Source organism: Notothenia rossii (assembly GCF_949606895.1).
Source record: "Notothenia rossii genome assembly, chromosome: 3".
NCBI classification, from domain to species: Eukaryota; Metazoa; Chordata; class Actinopteri; order Perciformes; family Nototheniidae; genus Notothenia; species Notothenia rossii.
The window spans coordinates 8,689,599-8,698,702 of NC_136901.1; positions in this window are offsets into that span (position 1 = coordinate 8,689,599).

Genomic DNA, 9,104 nt, shown 5'->3' on the forward strand with positions numbered 1-9,104 from the left:
ATTGGCCTCTAAAGCAATTATTCCACATCTTCAAAATGGTGGTTGTAATATAAAGGAAAAACATGTTTAGTCTCGAAAGCCAACACTTTATTTTCTGGAGAGCAGGAAGGATTGGCCTATGGACAGCAACGATTTGTTTGGCAGGGCTCTCTATCACCTCAATCCACCTTAGTCCTGCGTGGAGACATTCTACAAAGAGTTTATTCATTCCATTACTGACAACTCCCCAAACTCAGAATTTCCTCTTTCCCAGACTGCCCTTGTATGTCAATTCAGAGACACATCCCCCCTCATTACAGATAGTGGTAATGAGAAACAGGGAAAAGAGCATGTACTTGTCACTACTGGCTGGAGTGTGTTGATAAATAGTCCCAATTAGCAGTAACCTTCAAGGAGCCACTCGAGGTTTTACCACAAAATCAGCTTTGTTTGCCTCGAACGAGTCCTCGTGCTCGAGTGATTGGACGTCTCAAAACTGTGAAGAGCTTTATCCTCAGCGGTGAAGGCCTTCAGAGTTTCAACGGAGTTTCCTCATAAGGATGAGAGGGAGTTTGGGAAGAATGCTCACCTGTGGTTGGTACTGTTTGAGAGATGTATTGCTTAAAGAAATTATAAGGAACACTACATTTTTACACAATATGTTTTCTCAAAGACACATTCCCTGATTGTGCGATATCATCCAATAGTGGCAGTTACAGCTGACAATAGATAATCAATACATAGCGAGGATAGAAATGCCTCCAAACAAAGCATGAAACTCGTAGTCTTTAGACAACGTGTTGCATTTCTACAGCCAAGTAGCTTAGTACCGATCGATAACGGTTACAGACTGATCTGATTTTTAATGAAAGCCGTTATTGGCAAACCCCCACTCCGATAATGAAAGCTTCTCCAGTATCTATTGTTGGTGCCAGCAGAGCGTCCTCCAGTGTCACAGGAAGCTGTTCAGAGATGTGACACACACTCTCAAACTGAGGGGAGCTCCTTGAGATGTTCACACATCAAAAGTGATTAATTCCTTTAAAGTTGATAATCACAGCGTTAATTATACTTGTTTACATCTTGAGAGGTATAATCAGAATGCTCCATGAGTATTCATGAGTCCTTGATTATGGATGCGGTTTAACAAGGAAGAGGCTTTAGTCCTGAGGCACCTGATGGTGCTAGAAAGGGAATGACAGGAATGCATGATTAATGCTGTCCACAGAGCAATCACAGGTTTGTCTCAACAGGAAATGAAGGGTTCTGTTGAAAAGATGAAGATATATGTCACCGTTGTGTTATGACTGCATGATTTAAACACAGGCCTGGGATGGATGTGTCTCATGCATTGCCATGTGGAAGAAGATCTGTTGGAAAAACAACTCAATCAAAGAAAACTGGAGCCTCAAAGTGCTTGTTTCAGTCTTACATAATACACACAGGCAGCCTTTACACACAACAGCGCTGTCCGTGGTCCTGAAACAGTACCGATGAAAAACAATGCACGTGATAGCTAAATGTGAAACTGCATGGCTGCAGGCATTTTTCTTTATTCTCTCTGTTAGGAGACTTGGTCTAAACTCCATCTTGTAGTTCAAATGAAGATCAAATTATCATACATACTAGGAGTCTAACACAAAGACAGGAATTGATCGAGTTAGACGTTATACTGTATATTCGACAGTCGCCCCTTAAAGGTGCGCTAATGCATTTCTAATATAATACACTTGCTGTCAAACTCCCCACTTCCATTGTAGAGATTTGGGGAGAAACTTGTTCCAAGGTCTAACGTCTGACCCTTAGACAGAGAGAAGCCTCTGGAAGAGATTCAGTGGCTAACACACTCTCAGATTGTCACTCTAGGCTTTACATTAGCTGTTATGCAATCTGAAATGACCCTGAATAAGAACGGGGTCAACAGGGACCGACAGCTTGATCCTGCTTTGGGTCCCGTCGCTGTGCACATCGCCCTGTCTGCGGTTGTTTAGACGTCACATGGAATATTGATGTTCTGATAATAAAGGAGCCTTTCATACCCCACCGTGGTCTGGTGTGTATTTTTCTCTTTACCCTGGGCCACTCAGTGTGTAATCTCATGTCTGACCCTAGAACATTATTCATTCTGCCTAATTGTGGCAGTTTTTGATCAATCCTGTGTATCATCAAATGAACACCAGCTGTGTGTATCTTCGTACAGCGTGTAAAACTGTGCTGGAGAAAAACAGCAATTAGAAGTCCACAATTATTTAGCATCTGCCTCGCTAAGCTTCTTAAATTCTTATAGCATTTCAATAAATCCCCAGCTCTGCTATTGTGAGAAGACACTAAGAACAATTTCCCTTTTTCTTTTTAAATCTATTCCTCGGCAAACTGCTGACGAGGCGGCCATCTTGCCGCCTCAGCATCTCTCAAACAAACATCAACTTTCCTCCTTCAGAAACAGCCGTGTAAGAGTAAGGCTCAAATGAAAAATGCAGTTAAGAGGGTGCAGATGGTTGGGTTTCAGCACCCAGGTCTGTGGGATGTTTAGGTATTGGAACGGTGGCCTGGATGAGACCCACCTTTGGAAAGTGGTGTTGGAGGTGAAGGGGATCGAGGCACCGCTGACGGCATCTGGTCACTGGACGCTGAAAGTGTGAGATGTCATGAATGGGCACAGTTTGAAGTGCCTAACTCATTTTAATCACTTATGGTGTTTTGCTGTATTATCCTGTAATTTGATTCAAGCACTCATCCAGAGCCAGCTCCTACTTTCACCGTTGAGGCTATGCCATTGTTAAACTGCACCTGCATGACCAGTAAACAAAGAAATCAAATCAAAAGCAGTATGCCTTTGCTGCCAAATTAACACACTTTAAGGTAATGTTCAGAATGAGGCGCAACCCCTTAAATATTACACACATTACAAAAAGTACACACATCCTGGCATATGAAAGATATTACTACATGAATGATGCTCGAGTTCTATGTGAGAAAAACAAGAGCCTAGAAGAGGATTATTAAATATAGAGGCATCTCCTGCAGACATAGATAGATAGCGCAGCTCTTGATTCAAAAGAAAACACGTCATGTTCAAAGCGAGTGGGCTTGTTACTCCTGGTGTTCCCTTGTTCCAAAACAGTGGTAAAGAACTCCAGGAGCAAATGGCCTAGTTACAGTATTTGAATAAAAGAAAAAATGTAAGACTGGTGTGTCAACTGCATGCCAAATGAATCACAGCACAGCAGGACACAATGCATTCATTCAAGACACATGATGGGGGTTGGGGGCCCGGCATTGAACAAAATCAAAAGCTTAGTAGTAGTTAGAAGGCTAAGAAAAATGTTGAGGGGGTGCTCACACCAGAACCTGTCCATAAATGGCCCTTGTTTCAGTCCACAAATTCACCCTTTACACAGAAGCGCTGTCCGTGGTGCTGAAACAATACCAATGAATAACAATGCACCACAGGCCTGTTCCTATCATCAGGCCCCAGTCCCACATGGATTCTTAGGTACATCTGGACTGGGTACCCAAGCAAGAAAGCTTTTCTACTTCTCCTGTGACTGAACTCTTCCTGTTTGAATCCACCCCCCCCCCTTCTTGTTGCCTTGTTCTCACCTGTGTGGCGAGGGGGGGGGGGGGGGGGGGGGGGGGGGGGGGTGTTGACACTGAGCCAATCAGAGGATGGCCTGCTCCAACCTGAACAGAAGGGCTGGCACTGTTAATATGACACTCCAAAGATATTCCAACTGACTTAACAGAGAAAAAGTACAGTGGAAATGTGTGGAATGAATTTTAAATGGGAAATTCCGTCCAGGAGCTGCCCATGGTCCTGAAATCTGGCTCTACTATGTTCCTGCTTCTGCTGCCATGACTGTTAAGCTGCTGCTTTTAAGATAACCTCTGCTTTGTAAACTCACCAGGTTAGTGGAGTTAAACACTCTAGTTCTCTCTTCCCTTCCCAGAGAAACTGCTTGCCTGGCTGCTCCTGCTAATATAGAGCGAGGACTGATGAGCTTCGAGGCCGGGCTGATTTATGTCGCTTCTCATGACATGCCGGCCGGGTCTGACACTCACCTGGGAGCGAGGGGGGTTGGGGGGTGGGGAGTGTGTTTAGTGTGTGTGGGAGCAGAAATAGATGGAGCTGGCTGGATGGCGTTTGACCTTGGCAGCATTTCTCCGGAGAATCAGTCACTCTTTTAAAAAGCAGCCTGGCTAAATGTGTGTGATGAGCTCCTGAATAAACCAGATGAACAGTGCCTCCCTAAGTCATCGACCGTGTGACACACTTCATAGCTGAGGGAAATGTAACAGGCAAGGACATTTGGGGATTCTATTGGCACTATTTTCCATTAAAAAAATACTATATAATACTAGATATAGGGTTATAAGGGAGCGTACTCCAAAGTGCAGCCTGAGGAAAGCACTTGAATAAATGTGCTTAATGCAGTTACTAGAGAGCGGCTCAGGGATACATGCACTTCTTGTTATGAATGTGAGTCATGACTTCAGGTTGGAGGATCATGGATCACGGCAGATGAGGAAATGTCCATTAAAATCACACAAGTTCAGCCCCCCCCCCCCCGACATTCTGAGGAAATAAAACTCTGTTTATAGGTATTATTTATGCTTATCAATTAAGAAGAAATTGCTAATGGGTTCACCCGGTTCCATTTGGTGCCATCGGACACGGAAACATTTTCAAATCCATGTTGTAGCTTTTATTCATACATGTATTTAATAACCCTAACCCCACACACAGCAACTAGGGAAATTACTTTTTTGTCTCTGTTGTACCCAGGGAGAAACAGTTATTGTGCACACATCTGCAGGGAGTGAGGACACAGAGGCAACATGAGTGCACGAGCTAACATTTTATTTATGATGCATGTGCTGCTCATCCATGTACACCAAGCAGACTCATCTTTCACTGTCACGCTCCGCTCCCTCCTCACAGACTAACTCCTCTCCGGCCGCTCGGCGTGTAATTATCGACTGCGCGACACCCCGATGATTTATTGTCATTATTTCAGCAGCAGATCAAATGTAAATCTGGATAATGGCTGTCACTTTCAGGATCAGTACAGAGACACTTAGCATAAAGATTGATTCTGGTCCATCGGACGGTCATGGGAATGAAGCGGTGAGACATCCCCCCCTCTTTAATACAGGGTACGGACATTATGATCAGGGGGAGGAAGCTGTTTGCTGCTGAATGACTTTATTTACATTCATCCAATGGCCTGTTTTCATCTGAAATCTGATTTTCAGCAACTCAAAACTGAAAAAACCAACAGTTACAATCTACAATATTTCAATTTGGTGTAAAGCTACGGACTTTGTAAGGATAACAGGCAGCGCTACACAACTTTTGAATATGAGCTAACATCAGCGTCTGGTAAAGTTTCCTCACCTCTGAGGAGCAGACGCAGAGCAGCCAATCACAGGTCTGCTTCCTCTGCCCCACTTTAATATGTGTCCTCTAGTCCCTTCAGTGCAGCGATGAAATTGCAGAAAACAAGAAGCTATAATCAGCGTGCATTCATTTCCACCCCCGCTCATTTCCACACATCCGTTGTTCCTGGCCTCCCTGTGACCTCTGGCTGTTTGAAAATTCATCACAGAGCACCCGAGCTATTTAGCATCACGTAATACCGCCACACATATTTCAGTTCAATAACTCCTCCCTTGTTTAGTGATTAAAGCAAATAGAGTTGTATTCCTCGCCGCTAAATGGACTGTTATAGTGCGTCCCCCCCCTCTCCCCGGTGCGTCTGTTGGCGAATGATAATGCAGGCCATGAAAATGTGCCGTCTTCTATTTATAGGAAGGCAGCCTAATAACTTTTGTCTGACGTTTCTTACAGAGGTGATTCAACTGTGCTGACACAGGACGTTCAGGTTCTGTTCCAATAGGGTTTTTGGAGGGAAATTACCCAGGAGAATTGGCAGCCATGATAAGAGCTGTTCGAATTATCTGGATGATATGAAAGTAATATATAAGATTGGTAGAGTCACTCGTTAAACAAAGAGGCACATGCTTATAAAATAAAACCCAATAAGTGCACATCCAATGGTAAAAAAATAAGGAGCATCATTATAAGAAGCATATAAAAGTGATGAGGTAGCAGCACGTGACGCCATTAATAGATAGTAAAAAGCGGATGATGCACATAAACAGCTAATGTGTGGGATACTCTGGAGCAAATTCATAAAGAGAGCAGCGGCTTATAGATCCATGAAATTGGCATTATATGCAGCCGCTATCTGCTTTGCACTAATGCTATTGCAGTGCAAACATACCCATACCATTTAGCAGATAAGTGAAATGTGGTCTTTTTGGTGTCTGACTGCTATGATACATGTGACTAAGTATAAATGGGTTTTTAAATGAGGCCTTAACTGGAGTGCCACTTCTATCCAAACCTCCTCAGGATAATCAAGAAGCGAAAATATAAACCCGGGTTGGAAAAGAACGTGTAATAATTGTGTACTTTTATTTTCACGACACATCCTGACAGGAGCCCCCCATTTCAACAGCCAATCACCGAGCTGCAGCCACACTTTAAAATGGTTCTCCTCTCTCCTGCAGTCAGCTGTGATTTCAGGGGCCGCATTTCCCCCTTTAGATATACGATTCCAGGATCAGGGTCTAATCGCCCAAAGACTTAACATTTATCATATGGCATGTGTCAATAAGTGTTCTTTAAACAAAATGAAGTCTCTCCTGATTGAAATACTTCTACAGGGGGCCTTTTGCTTGACCGCTCAATTTGGCTGCATTTCACCACATGGTCCCATACTTTAAGGTTTATTGGCAGAGCAATCCTCTTTTACTTTGCCCCCTTGGAGTCCTCATTTGCTAAGCTGGTAAATGGCACCATTCCATGAATCACCACAAGTTCAATTATGCAAAAATAAATAACGATTGTGGTGAATCCATTGAAATTAAGTTGTTTCTCTTTGGGATGGTACTTTTAATTCCTCTGTTGGTGCCAGTCAGCGAGTAAAATACTGTCTAATGCTTCAATGTGAAGGTAATACAAATGGTACATTTTGCATGAGATTATGACCAGAATGAAACATTATTAATTTGTATTTAATTTTAAGTTCTGCAGAAGCACTTACCTAATGCTCCAGCGTCCTTGAACAACTCCAGTCTGTAATGAACAGATCATTTATTGGCATATGGAAATCTGTAAGCGTTATTTCCTGATGAATAGGCCCAAGGAATCACTGACTGGTTCGAACATGATGGGCTGTCTGACTGAGGGTCAATGAGGATTTTATACAAATGAATTCAAGAGCCTGTCAAATGGAACAGCTAAGAAAAAGCTCTTGTGTAGCCATTACACAAGAGCACATAATAGCCAAATGGAAATCCTTGTAAAGTCACTGAGGAAGAACTTAGACAATATGTGTTTATGCTTCCAAAACTTTTCATGCATTCATTTAGACAGTCCTTTCAAATGGGAGACAACACCAAGAAAGAAAGCCAAACATCCTCCCTTTTCAAAATGCATAAGTGATTATGACAGCGTGTGTTATTATTGTAGCGTCAGTCATTTGCATCTCACCGTGGAGAAATGAACTCATTTCATGGTCCACTGGGTGGTTCGGGGGCCCACAAACAAGTGAGAATTGCCACTTGCCCAGGGTTTGGATGTCCGGGGCACAGGCACGAGGGAGTTGGAGAAATGTGAAAATGAAGACTCAGTAATGCCCGGCCTGAGCGAGCATTAGCGCTAAGACATTTGCATATTGCTTTCCTTCACATGCAGTAAAGAGAGATTGCTCATTTCCAAAACCTTTTAGCAGAGAGGAGGCTCTCCTGTCCCCGTCTCAACCTCCTGGACCCAGCTCCCCTCTGTGAACCCATGCCAGGACTCATGCTATTCCAAAAGTCAAGGTCATTTGAGCAGCTACTTTTAGCATCCATCATCAATCATTTATTGCCGTATGCATTTTGAGACATTCATATCATTACCGCACACTGAGAAGACTTGCAGCCTCTACTGAATTCTATGGCGTTATACACTGTGAGACGCTGTGGTGGGTTCGAAGAACATATGGAGGATTCCTTCACAAAGCAAGACAGGAAGTAGCTATTAATCCAAAAGATATAGACCTAAATACACTTTTGATACTTTTAGAATAAAACGACATCACCTGAGGGATACCACAGGGCTCCGTTCTTGGCCCAGGCAACTTTTCTTTTCGTAAGCAAAATATAAGAAGCAAAAAACATTAATATGTAGCAATAACCAGAATACTTTGGCTATCAAGCCGTTATTGGAACACCTAAATATTAGCAATTAGCACACATATGAGAGGAATTCATGAACAGGAAATTTATTTATAAGTATTAGAAAATTAAAATGTTGTGATCCTTTATCGTGGCTAGATTTGATTTGCTCCATAAGTCGTAGCATAGCTGTTTTGGAGATGTTTTTTGTCCCGCCGGCGTGGCTCAATCTCTCTCATCAGAGAATACATTTCAGGCAGTATCTCAACTCTGTGAGACTGCACTGTTGCTGCTCCTGTGGATACTTTTCAAATGCATTATCACTCAGCACTTTGGCTCAAGCAGCGGCATGTGCTTCCCTTCAAGGCATCTCGCCGTCACCAGTCAGCTTTGGTCGCCGAGCTCCCCATGTCACATCGCTCATACTCACTTTGGTTTGTACCTCGCTCGCTCCCTTTCGCTTGTGCCCGGACTGAAATAGAGCTGCGTCTCTGTTCGTAGCCACCGGGCAAAACGAGGAGGAGAGGAGCGGGAGAATAGGGAGCGTCACTACGGGCGACAAGACGCTGTGGCGGGTGCTTCAGACGGGGGAACGGAACAGACAAGGCACCATGTACAGCAGTCACTTGCAATCAGCCAGTCCTCAACGACTTGTTGGGTCCAAAAAATGGGTCAGCAGTCTATTTTAGGAAACCCATAAGAAGGAATGTTTCCATAAGTCCCAAAGCAACAGGGGTCTAATGTATTCCTTGAATCTTCCAGCCCAGGGCGAACCCATAAAGCTGAATGTCTAATAAGTACCTCATTTGGGCCTGAGGCTGAACAGGTTTAAGAAGGCCTTATCTCGGTTATGCTCAGTGTCCTAACATCCCTATTGAGTTTGGAACATCAAGCTT